General features: G+C 43.2%; 2 long non-coding RNA genes across 2 annotated transcripts in view; one reads left to right on the top strand and one right to left on the bottom strand.

Moving 5' to 3' along the window:
• LOC144318492 (uncharacterized) overlaps positions 1–25076 on the top strand; it is a 53601-nt gene that overhangs the window by 19532 nt on the left and 8993 nt on the right. The gene's annotated exons all lie outside the window — the stretch shown is intronic.
• Positions 120–13796, bottom strand: LOC144318493 (uncharacterized). The gene is made up of 2 exons (XR_013384430.1): positions 13471–13796; positions 120–581 (listed from the first exon to the last, which is right to left on the bottom strand). It is a non-coding gene; the product is annotated as an uncharacterized LOC144318493 (long non-coding RNA).

Below are 25076 nucleotides of genomic sequence, written 5' to 3'. Positions count from 1 at the left end.
AGAAACATTTTTCTAGAGATGTCTCCTGAAGCAAATGAAACAAAAGCAAAAATAAACTATTGGGACTACATCAAAATAAAAGGCTTCTGCACAGCAAAGGAAACAATCAACAAAATTACTTTTTTTTTTTCAGTTGTCTGTTGCCTTTAATTAATCTCTAAATAGAGAACATATCCTTCTATGATTATAATACAGAAATGTCTATGAACAAAATACATAACTTTTTTGATAAATGCCTAGGAAAGGATGGTGTCAGCCAAGTTCATCCAAAGGCGTTAAATAGCAGCATCTATGTAGCCAGGCCGTGGTCAGTGTTTGGGGACAGAGGTAAATATCCGCAATCCATGCATCCCTTTGATTTCTTCTTTTACTGCCTGATTGACGATTTGATGCTGTTGGATGGTTCTTTTCTCCTTAAATTCTTCTGACTCGATCTGGATTTCATACATCGCCCCACAGCCTCCTTTGCTGTTGTCGCCCCAAACAGTTGATTGTTTCCTTTGCTGTGCAGAAGCCTTTTATTTTGATGTAGTCCCAATAGTTTATTTTTGCTTTTGTTTCATTTGCTTCAGGAGACATCTCTAGAAAAATGACATATCTGATAAGGGGTTAATATGCAAAACATATAAAGAACTTATACAACTCAACACCAGAAAAACAAATAACTCAATTAAAAAATAGGCAGAAGACATGAACAGACATTTCTCCAAAGACAGCCAGATAGCCAACAGAACAAAAGCAGTCTTGTTGAGCAGAAAAAGATGCTCAACAGGACTCATTATCAGGGAAATGCAAATCAAAACCACAATGAGATATCACCTCATATCTCCCAGAATAGCTAAAATCAAAAACACAAGAAACAAGTGTTAGTGAAGATGTGGAACAAAAGAAATCCTTGTGTACTGTTGGTGGAAATGCAAACTGGTGCAGCCACTGTGGAAAAACAGTACGGGACTTCTTCAAAAAATTAAAAATAGGAATTACCATATGGTCCAGTAATTCCACTACTGGGTATTTACCCAAAAAATACAAAAACACTAATTCAAAAAGATACATACTTCTATGTTTATTGCATTATTTACAACAGCCAAATTATGAAAACAGCCCAAGTATCGACAAACGAATGGGTAAAGAGGTGGTATATATGTACAATGAAATATTACTCAATGATAAAAAGAATGAAATCTTGCCACTTCCAACAACACGGATAGCTCTAGAAAGTGTAATGCTAAGTGAGATAAGTCAGTCAGAGAAAGACAAATACCATATGATTTTACTCATATGTGCAATTTAAGAAACAAAACAAATGAACAAAGAAAAAAAGAGACAAACCAAAAAACACTCTTAACTATAGAGAACAAACTGGTGATTATCAGAGGGGAGGTGAGTGGCGGGAATGAGTGAAATAGGTGAAGAGGATTAAAAGAACACTTATCTTAATGAGCACTGAGTAATGTACAGAATTGCTGAATCATTATATTGTAGACCTGAAGCTAATGTAGCACTATATGGTATTATACTGGGATTAAAATTAAAAGAAGAAATTACATTAAACCTATAGATTAATTTGGAGAGAAATAATATCTTTATGTTGAGCCTTCTAATCCATGAACAGGATTATCTTTCTATTTGTTCAGGTTTTCCTTAATTTCTTACATTAGCATTTTGCAATTTTCAGCATACATATACTATACATTGTTTTGCTCAGTGCATATGTAAGTATTTCATTTTCTTTAAAGTGATTATAAATGATATTGTGGTTTTAATTTTGGTGTTCATAGAAATGTGATTGTTTTGTGTTTATCTCGTATCCTGTCTTCATGAACTCACTTATAAATTATAAGAGGTAGGGGTGCGTGGGTGGCTCAGTTGGTTAAGCATCTGCTTCTGGCTCAGGTCATGATCTCAGGGTCCTGGGATTGAGCCTGGAATCAGGCTCCTTGCTCAGTGCAGAGTCTGCTTCTCCCTTCTCCCTCTGCCTTCCCCCCTCTGCTCATGATCTGTCTCCATCTCTCTCTCAAATAAACTTTAAAAATCTTAAAAAAAATTTTTTTTTAATTTAAGGGGTATTTTTTGTTAATTCGTTGGGATCTTCTGTGTAGATAATCATATCATCTGCAAATAAAGACAGTTTTATTTTTTCCTTTCCAATCTATATGCTTTTCTTTTTTCTTTAGTGTTGTGGTTAGGATTTCCAATATTATGTTAAGGAAGAGTGATGAGAACAGATAACCTTCCTGTTTTCACTCTTAGAAAGAATTCATCCTTTCACCTAGTTAGTATGATGTTGGCTTTAGGTTTTTCACAGATGCTCCGTATCAAGCTGAGGAAGATCCAGTCCATTCCTGGTTTGATGTGAATTTTTATTAGGAAAGGTTGTTGAGTTTTGTCAAATGCTTTTTCTGTATTAGTTGAGTCGATCATATAATTTTTCTTTTGTAGTCTGTTAATATGAAGAATTACATTGATTACTATTATTATTATGTTAAACTATCCTGCAGAGCTGTGTTAGACTCCATTTGGTCACAATCAATTGTTTGGTTTTGTTTGTAATATGTTGTTAGTTTTGATTTGTTAAATTTTAGTTAAGATTTTTTGCATCTATGTGTCTGCAGAAAATCATCTTGCACCAGGTAGCTGAGGTTAGAGAGGCACTCAGACTCAGTGTTAGCAAGACTGGCCCTCCAGCTGGAATTGTGCAAAGACAAAATGGCCTTCTTTGAAGGATAATCATGTCCTGTCATAGGAGCTTTTCAAGCTCTGGTTTAATGACCACTTGATGGGAATGTTGTGGAGGAAATTCAGATGTCAAGTAGTGGGAGTATGACTGCACAGCCTTACAATTCCATTCCAGCCGGGAAGCATGTGATTTCATGAACTCCATTACCCTGATTCCCAGTGCTCCAGCATTTCCTGTCTGCAGTTGGGAGGCGGTTGGGCTTGCCTCACCACCTGCGGTCTTGGTCTAGTGCTCTAGGGCTCCTCGGGGGGTGGGGCTGCCAGCTGCCTGCTACCCAGGAAGGCAAGATGCCCCAGGGCCTCATATAGTCATAGACCCTTGAGATAAGCCGATGCTCTGTGCATCTTGTGCCAGATAACACTACCCCACTCCAAACCCCAACCCCCGGGGGCTCTTTATTACCATGACCCTCGGGTCACTGTGGCTTGAGTCCTGCAAGGCTAGAACAGGACAAACTGGAGCAGGACAGACTGTTTTGTAAGTATTTCTCAGTCTGCCCAAGTTTGTACTTCCTTTAAAAGACCTTTCAGTCCCCACCGCCTTCTTTTCATTAACTTGAAAACAGCAAATTGTATTTTGCCAAGAAAGAAAAAAAATGCCTCATGCAGAGGATTTCTTCTCAACTTGTTCCTTAGTAAACACTGTTTCTGAGTGCGCTTCTAAGCTGGCCCAGCACTGGATCTACCAATAGCACTCACAGCACTTGAGAAGGTAGATTTGGAACTTGCAGCCTTGATTTGAAAACTGTTCTGTCTTTGCTTCTGTTGTAGTTCATGCTTGATTTTGTGTGTGTGTGTGTCTGTGGAGGGGGTTTACTTTTTGTTTTGTTTTGTTTTGCTTCGTTTCGTTTCGTTTTGTTTTGTTTAGAGAAGGAGACAGACAGTGTGGTTGGGCAGAGGGAGAGAGAGAATCTTAAGTGGCTCCATATCCAGCGCAGAGCCCAATGTGGGGCTTGATCTCATGACCCTGAGAACATGACCTGAGCCAAAAGCAAGAGTCAGACACTTAACTGACTGAGCCACCCAGGCACCCTTGTTGTATTTCAGACCAGGAAGTTAGAGATGTTTGTGGTATGTGTGTAGTCAAGGGCAGGCACATCAATTGTTTTGCCAGGTGGAAAAATAGAATGTCAACTATCATGACAAAAAGGGGCTTGTGGACAAGCAGACTCCTGTCTTACGTTGAATAAACTCAAATCCAAACACTTTAATGTGATATGAAATATACTCATGGAGATCTAGTTCCCAACTTTCTCTCTGTTTCCTCTCCTGCTCACACTCCTATCCTTTCCTCAATAATCTGCCAAGTTCTTGCCTTTAGCACTGCTGCTTACACGTCTCCAGGGATCCTGGTTGAAGGAGTGAATATTGTAGGATGGATTTTTCATTAACCTATTAGTACTAAGCAGGAATTGCTTTATCACAGGGTGTAGCAGAGAACCTAAATTCTAGAGTGGAGATAGAATGGGACCTAACACAGGTAAATTTGGGTGACTAGGGGAGGTGACGCAAAGGACCTGTTGTGGGCAGAGCCTAGAAAAGGGGTCAGGGCAGTGAGTGACAGCTGTAAGGATCATATGCAACTGTGAATATGGCAGCAAACGTGCAATATTTTTTAAGATTTTATTTATTTATCTGACAGAGAGAGAATGTATAATAGCAGGCAGAGGGACAGGGAGAAGCAGGCTCCCCACTGAGCAGAGAACCTGATTTGGGGCTCAATCCCAGGACCCTGAGATCATGGCCTGGGCCAAAGACAGACACTTAACTGCTTAACCAACTGAGCTATCCAGGTGCCCCAAAAGCATGCATTTTGTGCCTTATCCCATTCAAGGGCGTTTCTAGGATGGGTACTTGGATTACTCTCCCAGAGCCCCAAGAGCAGCACAGCAGGGGCTGCCTACTGGAGAAGCAGAAGAACCACAGAGGCAAAACCTGCTGGTCTCCGGGTATGGCTGGGCTCATTTCCAGGATCCCTGCAAAGGCTTTGGAATGGCAAGAAAGGTACTGTGCTTAGATGCAGATGACTTGCCTCCAGGCCCAGCTCAGCCATGTGCCAGCCTAGAAAGCTTGGGCTGGCCTCAATCTCCCCAACCATCAGATGACGTCAGGCATCTTCATCTTCCTGCTGGGTGACCTCACACACTGCTGTTACAGCATCTACTGCTAATACACCAGTGTCTCCCAAATTCCAGTCACCAAGCCAGTCCCCTCCTGAGCCCTAAACCCAAATTCCCCAAACACCTCCATTTGGGATTCATAGACCCCCAGAGTGTAGCATGCCCCACTGACACGCTCACCTTTCTTTCCAAACCTGCTCCTCTTCCTGATTGCATTGAGGTAAGTGACACTGTCATCTACCCTTGCGCCCCAAAACAAAGCTAGATGTTTGCCCTAGCCTCTCCTTTACCTCCCACATTCAGTCACAAGCTCCATACAGCCCTCTTAAATGTTTCTGGAATCCAATCCTGCTCTCTATCCTCATTGCCACTGCTCTGGGTTGAAATCACCGCGCCTCCCTCCGGGGCCGATGCAGTGCCCGAGTCTATCTCACCCGTAACTCCCGTGTCCTCCTGCATGATTGCTCTTTCTGAATTGCCAAGCTCTTGGGCCTCTGTACTTAACACCCTTAGTGATCACCTATTTATTTCCAATGGGCAAAAATCTAAGCTCCTTCACAAGTCTTAGTTCTCTCTTGACTCATTTCCTGCCCATTTTCCCTCCCCAACTTCATGCTCTACCTCTCACCATGCTCACCTACTCAGAGTGCCACAAAAGGGGAAGACTTTCTCTTTTATAATTTGAATGGTTTTCTCCCTTGCCTAGTATTCCTTTGACCCCATTTTTGCCCTGCCTCTACTGAGATTCATATTCTTCCTCCAGAAACCACCCTAGTCCACCAAAACAGGCTGTCTCAAGGCTCCCTCCTCCTCTCATGGAAACTATCATACCGAGTGGTGACAGTGACATCGTCTCTTCCTTAGGGGTCTCTGAGCTCCTCAAGTGTGGGCAGTATGCCTCAGTCCCTCTGTATCCCAGTACCTGGCACAGTGCTAAGCCCTCCATTAGTGCTTGCTGAATGAGTGGATGAGTGAATGAATGAATGAATGAGTCTTGTCACCACACATGGTACTTGTGAGAATTCAATGATGACATGTGAAAACACTTTGCAGGCTGTAAATGTGTTAAGGATAATTTTGAGAATCAAAGGATTTAGGGAGGAAAGAAACATGTGAGGCAGGACAGTGAAATGAGAACAAGGTGGAGCCGTGATGCCCTAGGAGTCCGGAGAGTACCAGGACAGTTCTGAACACAGCTCAGATGGCCTGGATGGCCCATGGGCCAGTGAGAGGAGATGAGCCCCTTGAGAAACCAGTCTGGGTCACATGTGCTTGGGGCGGACCACACTGCATAGCTCTGGCTCCTCATGTAGCGCACCAGTCCTTCAGTTCGGTGCTGGGGCAGTGAGCAAACACATTTCTAGCTTGGAACCAGAGTCTCCTTATGTTCACATGACACTTTATTAGGGAGACCATGCAGACTTCTGGAAGAATAAACTCATAGTCTTTATTAAAGACATGGACTAGATTTTGTTTTTTTGTTTTTTTTTTATTTTTTTTAATTTATTTTTTATTGGTGTTCAATTTACTAACATACAGAATAACACCCAGTGCCCGTCACCCATTCACTCCCACCCCCCGCCCTCCTCCCCTTCTACCACCCCTAGTTCGTTTCCCAGAGTTAGCAGTCTTTACGTTCTGTCTCCCTTTCTGATATTTCCCACACATTTCTTCTCCCTTCCCTTATTTTCCCTTTCACTATTATTTATATTCCCCAAATGAATGAGAACATATAATGTTTGTCCTTCTCCGACTGACTTACTTCACTCAGCATAATACCCTCGAGTTCCATCCACGTTGAAGCAAATGGTGGGTATTTGTCATTTCTAAGAGCTGAGTAATATTCCATTGTATACATAAACCACATCTTCTTTATCCATTCATCTTTCGTTGGACACCGAGGCTCCTTCCACAGTTTGGCTATCGTGGCCATTGCTGCTAGAAACATCGGGGTGCAGGTGTCCCGGCGTTTCATTGCATTTGTATCTTTGGGGTAAATCCCCAACAGTGCAATTGCTGGGTCGTAGGGCAGGTATATTTTTAACTGTTTGAGGAACCTCCACACAGTTTTCCAGAGTGGCTGCACCAGTTCACATTCCCACCAACAGTGTAAGAGGGTTCCCTTTTCTCCGCATCCTCTCCAACATTTGTTGTTTCCTGCCTTGTTAATTTTCCCCATTCTCACTGGTGTGAGGTGGTATCTCATTGTAGTTTTGATTTGTATTTCCCTGATGGCAAGTGATGCAGAGCATTTTCTCATATGCATGTTGGCCATGTCTATGTCTTCCTCTGTGAGGTTTCTGTTCATGTCTTTTGCCCATTTCATGATTGGATTGTTTGTTTCTTTGGTGTTGAGTTTAATAAGTTCTTTATAGATCTTGGAAACTAGCCCTTTATCTGATATGTCATTTGCAAATATCTTCTCCCATTCTGTAGGTTGTCTTTGAGTTTTGTTGACTGTATCCTTTGCTGTGCAAAAGCTTCTTATCTTGATGAAGTCCCAATAGTTCATTTTTGCTTTTGTTTCTTTTGCCTTCGTGGATGTATCTTGCAAGAAGTTACTATGGCCGAGTTCAAAAAGGGTGTTGCCTGTGTTCTTCTCTAGGATTTTGATGGAATCTTGTCTCACATTTAGATCTTTCATCCATTTTGAGTTTATCTTTGTGTATGGTGAAAGAGAGTGGTCTAGTTTCATTCTTCTGCATGTGGATGTCCAATTTTCCCAGCACCATTTATTGAAGAGACTGCACCATTTATTGAAGAGACTGTAAAGACATGGACTAGATTTTGATGGCATTTTGGCTAAGGCCTTGGAATGCCCATGTTCTCCTTGCCAAAGATACCTCTTCTCTGAGGGGAGAGAGTGAGAGAGAGAGTGAGAGAGAGCACATGATAGCAAATAGGAAGCACAGTACTGCTATTTCTGTGGGCTGTGCACAGTACCCACTTACTCCCCTGCCTACCCCCACTCCCTGGCCCCAAAGCACAGCGTTGGAGACACTGAACTAGAACATATCATTAGAACCTGCCCCACTGAGGTGGGGCCTCCGTTTCACCCTAGTAACAAATACAGATCTCAGGTTCTCTGCACTCCCTGGGCTAGAGAGACATAAGAACAGAGACAGACAGAGGGGGCCAGGCCTCCATGTGGGGGTGGAGTGGGGATGAGGTATTGGCTGGTCATGGACATGTGGATGTTTCCATCTCCCAGAAACGTTATCAGAACTTGCCCAATGACCTTAGTGGTGCAATCATATTGGCAGCGGCATTATCTTGAGGAAGAACAAAAAGGATGTGGACAAGGATCATTTCTTCTTCTTACAGCCTCTGTGGAGTATATGAGAGTCCCCACATATCCAGGAAAGCAGTTAGATAACGCTTTATTAATTAGTTAACCATAAGTGTTTCTTGAATACTGTCACGGGCCAAATTGCGTCCTTCCCCAAATCCGTATGTTGAAGCCCTAACCCCCAATGTGACTTTATTTGGAGATAGGACTTTTAAGAAAGTAGTTAAGGTCAAAAGAGGTCAGGAAGGTGAGGCACAAATCAGAGAGGACTAGTGTCCTTAGAAGAGAAAGACAGAAGAGGAAGACGAAGTTCTGTAAGCCAAAAAGAGAGTCCTCACCCAAACCCACCTCTGCCAGCACCGTGATCTTGGACTCTGAGCCTCCCATGAGCCTTCAAGAGCTGTGAGAAAATGCATGTCTGCTGTTTAAGCGCCCCTGGCCTGTGGATTCTGTTATGGTGGCCCCAGTAGACAGATACAAACACCTACTGTGTGCAAAGCCCTTTGCCTTTGTGGGTTGCAACTGAGGATCCCTGGAAGGAAGTGGGATTTTTCCTGTCTGACTCCCATTCTTTGAGTCTCCTTAGGTAGGATTTCTTCTTGTCACAGTATGATTGAAGATAAAATTGAAGCCTTGCTAGAAGTTTTGAGAGAAACTACCACTCGACCTTCATTAAAGGCCATTCCCTCTGGCTCCTCTTTCTCTCTCCTAAATTCAGAAGTTTGTGTACCCATGAGATAAGTGGGAGGAAGATCATTTTCAATGCCTTGAGGTATGGGCTTTCTGCCATAGACAGACTCACACTCCTGCGGCCCCCTGCCAGGCTTGGAGGGAGAATGTAGGTTCTGAAGTCCCCAGATCTTCCCAGTATGCTGCATAAGTGTATTAAAATTCCTGGTCTTACTTAAAAATAAAACTCCTAAGAGACACATCCATCATTTCAAGTTTTCTCAGGATTATCATGACTTTTTCTTTTCAGAAGGGGTTCGATGCTTTCCCCAAATAAAGAACTTCGTTCAGAGAGTTATTGAAATTAAATACCATCATGATTCTAAGCTGTAGGGGGTAGAGAGAGTTCAGCTGATATAAACCAAGGTGAGGGCTGGGTTACTGACAAAAGTGGACATTGGTGTCTGTCACTGTGAACCTCAGCTGCAGGAATGGTGCCACTCACAGAGCCTTCCATCTCACCCTGATGTCCTGCTGGGAAGTGGCATACAGGGCAGGAGTGCCAGCCTGGCATGTTCCAGAGGACTTTTATGGGCAAGCAGAAGTGGCTCCAACCTCAAGTCCTTCATAGGACAACACCGAGAACAGAGAGTCAGGATTCAGGGAGGTGACAAGATGGAAACCTGCCTTCAGGAGAGAATATCACGATGTGGTGCATCCTTTCCTCTTTGCCCTTAATTTCTCAACAACATCAGGAAAAAAGGAACAGGAAGAAAAATTGAGAAAGGAGAATGTCCAGCTCTTTTAATTAATAGCTCTACTTTGGGGATTAATAATTCATAAAGAACAATGAATTACTACTCACAAAGGTTAAAGGCTCATGAGCAGCACAGCAGCGTGTCTTGGCAACCTAAAGTTGGGTCCGGGTAAGGAGCTGAAGCAGAACATCTGCTGGGCCTGAATGATGTCTAGAACCACTCATTGTGTAAACAGGCTCTTCATAGAACAAGTTTAAATGACCAATCAGATATGAGAACAACTCAACCCCACTAAAAGTTGTAGAAAGGCAAGTAGAAGATGATATGTATATTTGCCTCCCAGATGAAGTTTACAATGTTTAATAGTACTACTCCAGGTTTTAGTTCCAAGTGAAGTGGGCCCATCTAGATCTTTCCCTCCCACTCAGACACCTATTGAAAGATGTGTACAAGGGGACAAATTCAGTGGCACACAGAGCAGCAGGTAGGCATGTCAGCAGAGTTTTTGATGGTTTTCCAGAAAATGGAAAGCAAATGGGATTGAATTGTCAAATAAACCACAGAAGGGGAAGCCAGGATGCTTGAAAGGATGGTACTGTGAGAGAGTTGGACTCCTGGAAGGAGAGCCGTCTCCCTGGGGGATCCGGAAGGGATGTCAAGCCCTGAGTTGACAGATTGGTTAAATAGGAATGGAGTGCGGGCTGGCTCTCAGGATGACCATGTGCAGGGTGATTTGTGCAGCAGCTGAGCCGGTTGCCCACCCTCACTCCCACCACTTCCCTGCCATGGGTGCAGAGTCACCAGCCGTGTACTGGTCACCTTCAGAGATGACTGTGCTCTTTAGGGAATTTAACAGTTGGCCTGGGAGGAGGTCTAGGGCTCTTTGAGTGAGGCTGGCCCCTCCAGAGTGAGGCTGTCCTTGTGTTGGCCCTGAGGAGGGGGCATGCAGTCAGCCTGATTTCTACCCCTATATCTACAGTGAGCCGTGCAAGTCCATATGCTCTACCTTTTAACATATACTTGTAAATGTGAGTGGATATACCAAAGACAGCCAGAGTTTATGAAAACTAAACACTTCAATAGAAGGGCTAAAAAGTAAAGTTGAGGAAGTATTCCAGAATATAGACCAAAAAGACAGTGATGAAAAATATGAGGGATAAGTTAAAAGACATGTAGGATCAAGTCAAGATGTCTAACACTTATCTGGTAGGAATTCCAGAAAGAACAAAGAACATGAAGGGGAAAAATTATTATTTTTAATTTAATTTAATTTATTTATTTATGAGACACACAGAGGCAGAGACACAGGCAGAAGGAGAAGCAGGCCCCTTGCGGGGAGCCCAATGTGGGACTCAATCCCAGAACTCCGGAATCACACCCTGAGCCAAAGGCAGATGCTCAACTGCTGAGCCACTCAGGCATCCCAAGGGGAAAAATTATTAAAAGAAAGGCAAAGAGTTTTCAAATTAGAAGGAGTTGTTGAGGATTGAGCAAACAAAAAATTTTAAAAGAACCCATACATGTTGTGATAAAATTTAGAACATGAAATGCAAACAGAAGATTTTCAATGTTTCCAGGGAGTAAAGATAGAGTACCATAAAAGAATAAGAATTAACATGTCCATGGTCTTGTTGTCAGTAACTTTGGATGCCAGAAGAGTAACCTAGTGGAACAATGCCTTTGAGTGCTGAAGGAATGTGATTTTTTAAATCTAGAATTATCAATTCAACCGAACTTTACCAAATATCAGGGCACATAAAGAGTTTTTCAGAACCATACTACTGAATCTTTCAGTTAATATTTACACAATTACAATGTTACAAAAACTAACAATTGATTTTTATTAATTTATTTTTAAGATTTTATTTATTTACTCATGAAAGACAAAGAGAGAGAGAGAGAGAGAGAAGGCAGAGACACAGGCAGAGGGAGAAGCAGGCTCCATGCAGGAAGCCTGATGTGGGACTTGATCCCGGGTCTCCTGGATCACAACCTGGGCTGAAGGCGGCGCTAAACCACTGAGCCACCTGGGCTGCCCACAATTGATTTTTAATTCTCAGAATGCCTATAGACAAAGATTCAAACATTTATGCACTGTCTGCCTTCAGCTCAGGTCATGATCCAGGGTGGTGAGATTAAGCCCTTTGTCAGGCTCTGTGCTCAGTGTGGAGTCCACTCAAGATTCTCTCTCCCTCTCTCATCCCCTCCTCCCTCTAAAATAAATAAATAAATCTTAAAAAAGAAAGAAAGATTATTTGTGTGTTCTCCAATAAGATGAAAGAGGAATCCAAGAAAAAGAAAGTCATGGGATCCAAGAAATATTAGAAATAACTTAAGGGTGTAATTAAAATAAAAAAAAAATCCACATGAGAGCAACTAGAACATACCTAGAAGACAATCAGATAAAACTAGGCCATTCAAAATTGGTATGTTTAAGAAACTGGATATTCTTAATGATATGGTAGTGAGGATATATGTTTCTTCTGTTAATTAGTTTATAAAAGAAAAGCAAGTAGAAACCTCAGAAAAAAACAAAAATCAGAAGTAAAATCCTGATCCAAATGAGAAGCAACCTAAATTAAGGTATAGTTGTGAGAAACTGATTAGGGTCAGAAAAGAAGACTTACTTGATTTTGACTTTTGAACATTCTCTTTTGAGTAGCTTAGGATTATTTCCTTCCTTGATTCTTCAGTAAATAATTTTTATTTACAGTGATAAAAACTGCTTATTGATTTTCAAAATTTAGAATAAATTTTTAGAAAAAGTATGAAAGGCTTAACTTTGGTTTCAGAATAGAATATGACTATTAGGCAGCCTGGGTGGCTCAGAGGTTTAACACCACCTTCAACCCAAGGCGTGATCCTGGATTGAGTCCCACGTCCGGCTCCCTAAATGGAGCCTGCTTCTCCCTCTGCCTATGTCTCTACCTCTCTATCTCTCTGTTTCTCATGAATAAATAAATAAAATATTTAAAAATAAAATAAAATAAAATGACTATTGCAAACCTAATAAGTATATAAAAGGAATGGGGCAGTAATGACAGAAAACAAGAGGTGAAGGAAGTGGAGGGGGGGAAGGGGTGAGGAGGAGAGAGTAGAGGGACAATTTCCTCAATTATATAGTGAGGATAAGTTAGCACAAATCCTCATGTGCAGCAGTCAAAAAACACTAGAAAGTGGATAAATCAAGAAACCGAGATATAAGCATATTATTTAGTATTTTATGGCAACCATCAGAAGCACTAAAATCCGGTTGGCTGAAGTTGGTTACCATAGAAAGTGGAACAGAGTAAGGAGGGGGAGAAGGAGATGTTTCATAATTATACACTATATGAAAGTAATTTAAAGTAAGACCTACAAGTAAGTGTGACTTTAAAAATATAGATGGAGGGGTGCCTGGATGGCTTCTGACACTTGGTTTTGGCCCAGGTCTGATCTCAGGGTCATGGGATCGAGCACTGCTTCGGGCTCCATACTTTGCACAGAGTCTGCTTGTGTTTCTCTCTCCCTCTCCCTCCCCCCACCCCGTGCTCTCTCTCTGTCAGATAGATAAAATAAATCTTAAAAAACATATATGTGGGGAAAATAATACTATTACAAAGTTGGCATTGGTGAAATAAACTGATCCTCTTATACTCTATTTGTGAGAATGAAAATTGAATTGGTCCAAACTTTTCAAAGAGCAATTTTGTAATATCAAAAAGAACCAAGTTCTCCCTCTAATAATAATATTGTATAAGTTTCCAATCCACAAAAATGATGTAGGACAGTAGCTGGCAAACCAACCAAGGGGGGGGAGGGTAGAAGAACACACAAAGTTCCTTCATTGCACATGAACGTGAACATGCACACACACAAGCTCACATCCTGCCATGTGTCTTACACAGTGACTCACTGAGAAGGAACATCAGCCGCCCAGGTCCTTTGAATTCTCCTGTCTCCAGCTTTGATTCTTTCTGGTGATCCTTACATGGAAGGCTGTCTCTGCTGGTTTCTCCATCTTTATATGACTCATTTTGGTTTACTTTTGTGGAAGCAACTAGCTGAAGAGCTGGGACTTTTCCCTCCTGACAGACTCTAGGGTTAACCACAGTGCTCTGAAGCCCATGGGCGCTGGCCAGCCACTTGGAGGAGTGCCTCAGAGTCTGTTTGTCCTTTCCTTGTGGTTACTCAGAAGAGGCCCTGTCTGTGTTCCAAATGTGGTCAGCCTACTAGAGAGGCTCCCCCGTGGCCTGACATGGTCACTCTCCCTGTGTCATCGCTGATGTTATGGGAAAGAGAACACCATTACCTTCATACAGCCTTGGCAATGGCTGTCTAACTCGACTTGAGTAGTGAAGCCAGGTTCTTCCCACCATTGAATGATGAGACTCCTGGGAAATGCTTATGGTCAAACTACCATTTTGTAAAACAGTAGTTAATATAATTATTTACAAAAGCCCTTAATCTCTATTTTTGATGAGAAAATTGATGCTCAGCCATGGTAATTTTGTTTGTCCATGGTCATTCTGCTAGAAAGTTAGTCCAGTGCAGATTAAAATCCAGGTCTTCTGATCACTAATCTTGTGGGTGTTTTTTATACTTGTGGGTGTTTTTCATAATTATTGGCATTGGACAAGATCTTACTGTGCTTCAGAGTTTTGTCAAAATCTCTGTTCTTTATGGTAATATTAAGCATCTCACTTTATCTGGCTTTGGACTGGATCTCAAATTTGCTACTTTACTGTGTGCCTTTGGTCAAGTTCACACAACACCTCGGAGTTTCATTTTCCTCATTTGTTAGACAGGTATACTAATATTTATCTCCAATAAAACCTCACCAAGGTTTAAATGATATATAGTAGGCACTAAGTTGGGACTCAGAGTGCTGGTGGTTGTCAATGTGGAGAGAATTATTTTAAAACATTTTGGACACATTAAACAGCCTTTCCAAATTTCCTCTTCAGATGGGCTCCTAATTAACTACTCTCTTGTCTTCTAACATGTCAACTCACAATATCTTCATAATATTAACTTAAAGAGTAGCTAGTCATACTACTTTATTACGGTAGCAATTTTGAGTTAGCAAACTCTCTTTCCAAAAGCAAGTAGAAGTGTTACATATAAGACACTGAGCATCCAACTTGACCATAAGGCAATCAGATGACAGCAAGTCCCATTCTAAATGTGGTTTCTCAAGGAGATAGGGAAGCAGTGTGCATGATAGGGGGCATTTTCCATTGATGGGACAGTATCCTTTCTAGCAAGGAGAGAGGCATTTGTGGAGGGCCAGAATCACAGGTGTGCACAGAAGTGGGTAGCATCTGTACTTGGTAAATCCATGCTTTCCAAGTTCAGAGGCAAACAAGTGGAGACTATTAATAACAGATTTTGCATGTTGGAGAAAATAAATGTCAAACAAGAGCATGAACTTCCGGGCTCTTCAAAGGAAGGTAAGTAAGCAGAGAAGGGGCAGAAAGTAGGCATCTCATCTGCAGTGAGAGGACTGTCATTAGCTCCAGTTATCAAAGGGTTAGCAAAGTTAAGTCATGGCCTGTGAATTGGAGTAAGTCCATGGAGACACCAAATGCAGAGGAAAGGAGAGAAAGAGCAAAAGTACCTGTGTAAGTAGGAACATGGGTGTAGTTCACTTAAGAGAGACTTGTGCCTTGTCGTAATATGAAAGGACCATGCCAAAATGTGTATATGTGACAGACCTAGGGTCTCTAAGTACAATGAGGCTCACAGAGGGGTCACAATTATGTGTCTACTTGGGGAACTCTGAGAAGTCAGGCCTTCAGAGGCCGAAGGGTGAGAAGCCTGCCTGCTCCATAGAAGAAATGAGGATAGAATTGTAGGCTTGATCTTTGAAGTCTTAGAGTAAAGGATAGATACAAAGGGAGTACCAACCCTGAGAATGGAAGGGTAAAGCAGAAAGAGGGAATTCCTCTGGCAAGAACTGGGAAATTTTCTCTGACTAATCAGATGTGTTGAAGGACTTGCATATCTTCAAACCCAAGTCAGCAAAAAATGCTTTGAGTAGGACTCAGAGCTTAAGTAACCTGAGCTTATGCATTTAAAATACTGAGAAACTTAATAATAGAAGATGAAAGAGAAAAAAAGCCCAAGTCAAAACTTCAGAGCAGTAGTGCTCACAGAGAAGGGAAGGAGAGCAATTTTGCCCCCTACCTCATTCCATTCGATATTTGACAATGTCTAGAGACATTTTGGATTCTTACAACTGGGAGGAAGTGATATTGGTATCTAATGGGTAGAGACTGGAAGAGATGCTGCTAAATATCCTACAATATGCAGGACAGCCCCCCCACCCCACCCAACAAAGAAGGATCTGGCTCAAAATGTCAATAGTACAGAGGTTTAGAAACCCTGGTTTAGAGCTATCATCCTTTAAACCAAATATATCAACCATTAAACTATATGATTGAGTGAAAAAACACCACAGGGGAGAACAGAGGCTTAGGCTAGAAACAGATTAAGTCATGTGATTAGTAAAATCCTTGCGAATGAGAAATCTTAGTCTTTCCCCTCAAATCCCTTACCCTAAACATTCCAAATACAAAGTAACATTAATTTAATAGACCATATATATTTTTAAAAAACAATACAAATTTTTGTAATGGTTTTGTGACAGCTTTGAGACACGTATTTTTCTTTACAGTTTGTAAATCACATGAATTGCCTTATTTGATTTGGTATGCTCTGAGAGGTTAAATTTTAATATTTTTTGGATATCTGCTATGTGCCAGGCACTATGCTAGGCATTGTGGTTGTCAGATAAAAGCTTAGCTTTAAGAAGTTTAAAATCTCCTAGGATACAGAGATGTGATACACAGAATAACAGAAATATAAACACAGCCATAGGAGAATGGGGGAGGAAAACCAAGTCATTTGCCTGAGGTTTACAAAACCAGTAAGTGGCAGATCTGGAACTTGCCATAAGGTCTTTTGAGTCTGAAGTAAATTTTCTGTCTTGGCGTAACAACGAACTCCCTTATCTTTTCCAGAGGTGTGAAAACAAAACTGAAGAAAATCATTCAAAAACACATCCATAAATTACGGAGTGGGCAAAGCGTGGAAAGAGTGTTGAAAGGGTGGTAGGATATTAAAAGGGAAGATAAGATCCTAGCAAAACAGAAACACAAAGAGGTTGCTGGCTTCAAACCCACCACTGGGCTGTTCTTGAGGTTTGCAGCTATATTAAGGCCGCCGTTCTCCCCAGAATAATATGACTTTGAGTTGGAGGAACAGGAAACGGAAATCTCTTGTGGTTGGGCTAAGTCCCTTCAAATGTCACCAAACTTCCCTTCCTCTGGTGGAAGCCCTATGTGAGGAATTCTCCATTTAAGGAGAGTGGCTGAGGTGAGTGGGAGGAGAAGCCTAACAACCGCAGGTAAATATAGGGGAAGACACATTAAGTGGCCTCCTCCTGGAGGAATCAGATTCCTCTGGTCAGTTCTTTCTCGGTCCTCTTCCTCCCCCAAACCGGGATGGAACTATGAAGGCATAATTCACTCCCACTTACTCATTCTGACAAACAAGAAGCTGACTCCAATGAAGTATCATTTTACAGCTGTTTGCCTCTGCTTCTACTTCCCAGGAGGCGTGCTTTTTGCCATCCCCACTTCCTTAAGTGGCTGGAGACTGGGGCAGCTTCAGGGGGTGCTGGCTCCCTGTGCTGGAGGGACCCGGCAGGCCTGCGACGGACGCCCAGGGACTCAGTAGCTCCCTTTGCCCTTTTAGGCAGGGAGGGGTGTGATGGGACCGCTGCCAGTGACACAGAGTACTCATTTTTTTCACTCAGGCCAGGGCTGTGTCTCTAGGGGACAGAGCAAGAGGTAAACACAAAACCTGATTTGCCTGTGCTGTGTGGAACCACAAAATCCTGTTGTCTCAGGCCACTCCCTCCCTCCCCTTCCACTACCATGTCCTCGAGGCCGGGCTACCACCGAGTTTGTTCTGCATGGTGCTCCGCGATGCATGCAGCTGACTGGACCAGAGCAACCCCTGACCCTGACCCGTCTGGACCAATCACATCCTCTCCTGGGAACTTGGGAATGGTGTCTCAAGACAGTGAACACATGCCAACTAGAGGTTTCTCACCTTTGCTCTATGTTGAAATTGCCCAGGGAATTTTGAACACACACACACACACACACACACACACACACACACACGATCTATCTATACTGGAGCCTGCTCTGTAGAGCCTCCTAGTACAGCTAAAGGAGCCACAGTACACAAAGCAGACAGAGGACAACGAGGTGGGCCTTCAGAGAGAGGTTGGAATGAAAGACCAAGGCTCTAGAAAGAGTAGTCAGTGATCTTGACTCCTGAGAGATTTCTAGTTCTGATTTCAAACATCCTCAGGCCACATTGTAGTTCCACTCTTCCATCTTTCCTTCCAAATGTTTCTTCTGTAGCTACTCTGAGTAGCTTCTATTATGCACAACAAAATGAACCTTCACCAGATACTCTGCTTGGCATGTCTATCACTGGTCCCTGAATACTGCTGATTTTAACCTAGAAATTGCTCTTAAATCTCATTCTTGTGGCCTTTCCAATGGAATTCTTACCCTTACCTTCCAGAGTTGACTCCCTGGTCTTTTCTCTCTCGTCCAGCCTCCACATAAAAGAGATCTGATTCACTCACCTTCAAATTTAGAGTCCTTGTGAGTTCCTCATTGCCTGTTTAAAATAACAAGATAGTTCTGTATAAATTGACCTGTAAAAATATCTGTTACTAACTGGAAAAAAAAATTGCAGATAATTACTTCTAGAATACTTTAGTTTTTTTTTTTTTAATGTGATTTAAATATTTATTTAAAAATCCCTGTTTAAATTTTGGAAAAAGAAGGAACAATTTCTAGTCTTGGCAGAGGTTTCCTCAGTGAGGTTATTTTGGATGGGCAGAGAGGAAATTCCCCTCATATCTTACTTTTGTAACTTTTAATTAATGATGGGGAGTATGCTAAATTTAAACTTTTTTCTATATTCTTCCAAAATATTTAAATGGCCAAGGTCCTTTGCATTCTGGCCCTCATGTATTTCCCAGTATCCTCTCTTACTACTGTGCCACATGCCTTCTGAGCTTTTCATTCTTCCCCAAGGTAGCATCCCCTTTCATGCCACCACGGCGCCACATTCTGTGCCTTCTGCTCAAAATGCCTGTGCTCCATTCTTCATCTGAAACATTTCTGCTTTTCTTTTTTGACCTGGCACAAATATTGCCTCTGGGAAGCCTTCCTAGACTGAGATATCCTGACCCATGTCAGACATAGTTACTCTGTTCCAGTGGCCCCGCGGTCTCCCATTTCTGTGTCTGCTGTAACACCACCCAGCTGTGTTACAGCTGATGAGGTCACATATGTGTCTCTCCAACATAAAGTGAGCTCTTTGGAGGTGAAGGCTGAGGTTTATGCATCTCTGCCTCTACCATATCTAGTAGAGAGCTAGACTAATAATGCCTGCACAGAAAATCTTGGTTGGTCAGTTGAATGAATGAATGAATGAATGAATGAATGAGTGAACAAGTGAAAGAATGGGTAAATAGGCTCTTGCACACCAGGTAGAGCCATGATGTAGTCTCAGTCTTCCCTGCCTCTACCAGATAAAGTTGTTCAACTAGAACTCATCTCAGCCCAGTTCCTGATCTGCACTTGAGCACAGAGGTGTTGCTTTACAGAGGCTTGCAGGGGTAGTTACCAGCTGGGATGGTAACATTTGATGGGGGCACCTTACACGTCATAAGGATCAATTAGAAATGTGCTTCTAATGTTGGTATCTAATAACGAAATCATGAGGCTATGCCTATTCTGGAAAATGTCTAGGCTATAGGTCCGATACTTCTGTTTGCTACCCCTCCCCCAACGCTGTACTCTAAAGAGAGCTCTTTAATTGCTGTACCCCTGAGCACTCCCCACTCCTCACTTCCAAAGAAGTAAGATTCCTTACTGCTGGGAGGAAAGCCAAGGTAAGCTGTGCAATAAAACCGTAAGGAAGGAGGAGAATGGGGCTGGAGGAGAAAGAGCAGTCATGGGGACAGGGAGCAGAGGAGTTCTCTTCAGCGATATGAGCACAGCCCATCAGAGCAGCTATGAGCAAATGAGACAGAAAAGAATATTCATTATGTTTCAGAGTCCCTCTCTATGTCTCCTGTCCGTGATGACTTGTGGAAGGGACAAGCAGAGATGAAATTCCTTTTAAATTACATTTTGGCTATTGTCCTGTGCTTAAATGTGGCACCGTCCCAAGGCCAACACACAGGAGTCAAGGCTTTGTGAAAGTGGCACCTATAAATGGGGGAGAAGGACCTGCAGAAAGATGAAGGCATGCCTCTCAGCTTTGCCAGCCCCCGGGCTGCCTCTATCGCAGAGAAGGGAACCAGAACAGGCAGAGGCAGCAGAGGTCCCAGAGCTGGTCAGTCTGGCTGCCGGGAGGGAGAAAGCCTGGACAGTGAAGCGCTGATCTTGGGGGTTGTGGGGTGGAGGGCAACTCAGACAAGGCACTGTCCTCACCATTTCACTAGGGCGTTTAGGCCAGGGGTGTCTAGGAGCCCATGGTGACAAGTTGGAGGGAGGAAAGGGAAACTGTTTGGAAGCAGGTAACAGCTTGACTTGGTACCCTAGGGCAGCCGGAAACTAACCAGGCTTCCGCTCAGACCAGGGATGCCCCAGGAACTGCCAAGACACCGGGTCACAGAGACCACTGCTGGTAGGTGGTGGCTCTGGGGCAGCCGAAGTTTCTAATATCTCAACAATAGTTTACTCCAAGAGCAGTCTCTGGGACATGCTCCGAATTGCCCCCAAATGGCTGCAGATTTTAAGATCAGGAGGGAGAAGATCCATGGGGCAAGGTCAACAAGAGAGAGACAGCAGCACACATAGCATAATTAACTCTGGGAAGAGGAACTCTTGATCATGCCAGCTCCTATAGTCCAGGCTCATTACTGAAAAGCTGAACTTTGGGCAGGGGATAGCCAAGGCAAAGCAAAGTGGTTTCATGAAGGAGGCAACACCTTGGATGGGAAGTAGTGGGTGCACTGCTCTAGAAGCCATAATCCTGGGGTTGAGGCCTGCAACACTGCTGACATAAATGTCATTGGGCTTTCCATTTTCCCGTGTGAAAAATCAGATCTCCACTATCACCTACCTGAAAGTGTTTAGCATGCACTGTGCATTTATTCACTGAGTCATTCTTTTTTTTTTTTTTTTTCACTGAGTCATTCTTAATGGGCACTTGCTTTGTACCAGGTGCCAGGCTAGACACCAGGGACGTGGGTGGTCCCTGCCCTCCCGGGGACTTACACTCTACTCGACCAATCAAAATATTGCTTAGATCTAGATCCCTTGCTGCCTGCCTTTCCTCTTCCCCACCTCTTTTTTGTGGAATGGGCTCTAGCCAGTACTTCTAGAAATTGTTAGTGCGGGACAGAAGACTCAGAACAGCATACTTTAGAATAGATAGGAAAGTGAAACTGATCTCCTGGTCCTAACCATCCTTACCAGAGTAAGAGACAAATAGGTTTCAGAATAAAGCCAGGAAATTATTACAGCCTCCTTCCAGGTTTTCCCAAGAAAAACATAAATTTTTTCCAGGAATACACCAACAGGAAAAATGATCAATCCAGCATTTTAACAGTTCTAGAATCAGTAGGATATTTGTTAGGTTATTTTTAGAGGCTGATTAGAAGGCTAAAGAAGAGGACCATAGGAAAAAAATTAAAAGAACCTTGGTGATGATATAGGTAAAAATACTACAGAAGTGGCTTAATGAAGATTACATATATACCAGTTCTTCTCCTGCTCCACACACTGAATTTTCTTTTCTGTTTCATTTGCTCATAGCTGCTCTGATGAGGCTGTGCTCATATCCCTGAAGAGAATGCCTCTACTCTCTGTTCCCATGACTGCTATTTCTCCTCCAGTACCATCCAGCTAAGTTAAGATACAAAGTATTTCTGTTGTTGTGGGAATCTTTTAAGTCGGTTGTTGGAAAGAACTTCCCACATCTAAGAATGAATGGATGCCAACAAAGTGGAAGGGTTATGGGATGAAATCAGCTTTCTTATGTTTGAGAGAACAGACTCGTAGATAAAATAATCAAACTCAGCCCATATAAATGCTTGTTATCTGATGTTATCCTTCAAGGCCCGAATCAAGGAAATTCTGCCCGATATGGATGATTATCATCTCTGGTGTGTTAGCAAGCCTGGACACCTGTAGGTTGATGTGGTTCAGAGCCACTCGAAGACTCTGTTCTCAAGTCTCCTTTTGGGCCTCCAGCCCATCTGACACCTTCTCCATCAGATTCATTGTCCAAGAGGCTGCCAAAGGCTCCTGGCCCTTGGGCTTGCAGTTGGGCTTGGTTAAGAGGAAGCAGTGGTGGGAAGTCCTCCAGAAGAACTGAAGGAAAGTGAGGTGGGTTATCCATCCAACCTCCTCCACAATGGTTTGAAGGCTGCTAGATCCATTTAGAGAAGGCTACATGCAGCTCCCACTGTGTGACCTTTCCTGCAGCCACAGTTCTCACTGGGAGATGCCCTCTTCGTCACACCGTCAGTCCTGGAGGCGGCAATAGGCATAAGCCTGCTCAGACCTTTGTAAACTGTCCTTCAATAAAGTCTCCTTAGTCAGCCCTCTGAGTGTGTGTGCCACCTGTCTCCAGCTGGAATTCTGACTCATACACCCTGTGAATGGGGATTGAAGAACTTCTGAAATCTCCTTCAGCATTCACTCTAACAAAAAGGTTTTCAGCAACTACTTTATACAGATGATAAATAAATCCTGAAGGGTGAAATAATATCCAAAGCTTTATGGGTTTTTGGTGTATGTTACTCCCTGGACTAAACAAGTTATGTGATTTCATCATCTCACTAATCTGGTGGTTGAGTATGTTTTCCAACCTGTTTTCAGGAAGGTAAACCAATGTTCATTAGGGTTAGGCATGTTGCCTGAGCCCATACCACCAGTGAGTAGAGGAGGTGCGATTCGAACCCAGAAAGGTCTCATTTCTAAGCTTATATTTTAATTTTTTTCTCTTTATGGCTTCTTCTGTACACTAGCTATTACGATAGGATGTTCAGGGAACCAGAAACCAAAGGAGGAGGGAGGAATTCTATCATACACCAAGAACTGCGTGCAGAAAAGTAGGCTCTATTTTCCTGAACTGGAAGTCTAGAAGGGGTGCACACAGACACAGACCAGGAACGAGGAGAAGTTACGGCTGAACCAGGGTTGAGCAAGGACCACTGTAAGGGGAGTGTTGGGTGCAGTGATGTGCCGCTGCCTGTTTAACCAACGGTTCTCCAGCCCTCCCCAGAACCTTGATTCCATGGTGTGGGTGCTCCCACCGTGGAGAACGTCAGGCCCCAATGGGGCGACCCCGAATGAGGAGTGGGAAAGATGTGCAGGGCAGATCTGTGGAGCCCGCGCAAGCACTGCTGAGCTTCCACGCAAGGGCAGGAGTCAGGTGTGCCATGCCCCGGGCACTCCAAGGAATCGAGCTCTGCCGGCATGGGGATCAAGTTGTGGGGGGGTGGAAGGCAGGCAGCGATGAGACTGCAGGGCAGGTAGGAAAAGCCAGGAAGAAAGGGGCTTCAGCTGTCCAGCTAGAGCCGCATCTCCCAACGTGGTGCCCGCTCATTGCCACTGAGCCCTTGACATGCGGCTGGTCCGCGGTGAGATGTGCGTATATACTACATACTGGATTTCAAAGACTTCATGAAAAAAGAATAGAAAATACCTCATTAATATTTTGTATGCTGATTACATGTTAAAATAGTATTTTAAATGCATTGCATGATTTACATATTTATCATGAATGCCATCTGTTCCTTTTTACTTTTAAGGCCGTGGCTACTAGAAAATTCCAAGCTACATAACTGGCCTGCATTATATTTCCTTTAGACAGCTTTGGCCCAGTGGATTGGGACTTTATTCAACAGGCAACACAGAGTGTTTGGAGAGTTTTAAATGGATGTGGTCTGCTTCCCATAAAGATCCATCTGGTACGGTGTGGAGTTGGCTGAGACCGCATGGGAGGATGGAAACTTGACAGAGTCCAGGCCAGAGGGATGTGGTTCTGCGTGAAGGCAGAGGAGGCTGGGACGAAGAAGGAGAGAGTAGACTGGACAGGACAAGTGGCCGACTGGGTGTGGGAGGTGAACGTGAGAGAAGAATCAGGGCGATGTGCAGGTATCTGGCTTGGGCAACTATCTAGATGGGAGTAGGATAAACACAGATAAGAGTACGGGAGGGATGAAAATTTCCTGGGGGAGGAAAATGAGTTCAGTTTCAGGCATGATGTGTCTGAGGTGCCAGGGGACTTGCGGCTGGGTAGAGGGGTCTGGAATCCTGTTGGCACCATCTTAAAACCATATCCCGAATCTACCAGCTCCTACCAGCTCCACTGCTACCAGCCCAATCCAAGCCACTGTAACTCTTATCTGGATTTTTGCCACAGCCTTCTAGCTGGTCTCCTTGCTGATGAGTTTGTCTTGCTTTTTCTCAAGTCTCCACCAATAGCGAGAGTAATCTTCTTAATCCTATTAAAAGCCACATCAGAACATGGCATGCCTCTGTTCACAACCTCCAGTGAGTTCCATGGCACTCGGTGGTCATATCACTCTGTACCATGTCGTAAGGCCCAGTGTGAACTGGCCCTGCTAGTCTCCGAGCTCCCAGTCCTCTTTCCCTCAGTGACTCTGCTGTAACCACATTGACCTCCTCAGTGTTGCCAGAACTCACCCAGAACCCTCCTGCCTCAGGGCCTTTGCACGTGTTACTGCTCTTTTGCATTTCTGAGGACTTGTCTCCCTCACTACTTTTGGGTCTTTATTCACCTATCCCCTTCTCTGTAAAGATTTCCTGCTCACCCCATCTAAAATGATACCCCTACTCTTTCCTTCCCTTCTTTATTTTTCATTAGCTCTTACCCCTGTTAATCTCATATGATAAATGTTTATCACAGTTATTGCCTGTCTCCCTCATTAGAATGTAAGCTCTAGAAGTCAGAGGTTTTGTCTATTTTATTTTCTGCTGTATCCCCTGTACCTAGAATAGTTCCTGGCACATAGTAGATACTGGATTAATATTTTTTGAGTGAACCAATAAATTGCAATAAACCAATGGGGTGAACACATAAGTTCTAGAAATAGATCTGCTTTGGAATCCCAGCTCTAAACTTGTCACTGTGTTTAACTTGTGTCTAAACTTGGGCTGGTTATTTAATATCCCTGAGCCTAACTTTTCTCATCTATGCAATGAGAGATTAATAAAATCTCCCACGAAAGATTGTTGTGAGGATGCATCCAGTCCAGAAATACTTATGAAACCCCTCTCATGTGCCAGGAGCTATATTTAATGGGAATTCAATGAGATAATGACATTGTGTCCGCCGTGTCATAGATGCTCTGGAGATGTTAGTGTTTAGTGAGTATTAGAAAGATGGGGAGTGTTAGACGGTCAGCAGGGAGGCCTGCGGGATGCTGATGTGGGAGTGAGT

Source organism: Canis aureus, chromosome 8 (assembly GCF_053574225.1).
Source record: "Canis aureus isolate CA01 chromosome 8, VMU_Caureus_v.1.0, whole genome shotgun sequence".
Classification (NCBI taxonomy): domain Eukaryota; kingdom Metazoa; phylum Chordata; class Mammalia; order Carnivora; family Canidae; genus Canis; species Canis aureus.
This window is presented reverse-complemented; position numbering and strand designations above follow the sequence as displayed.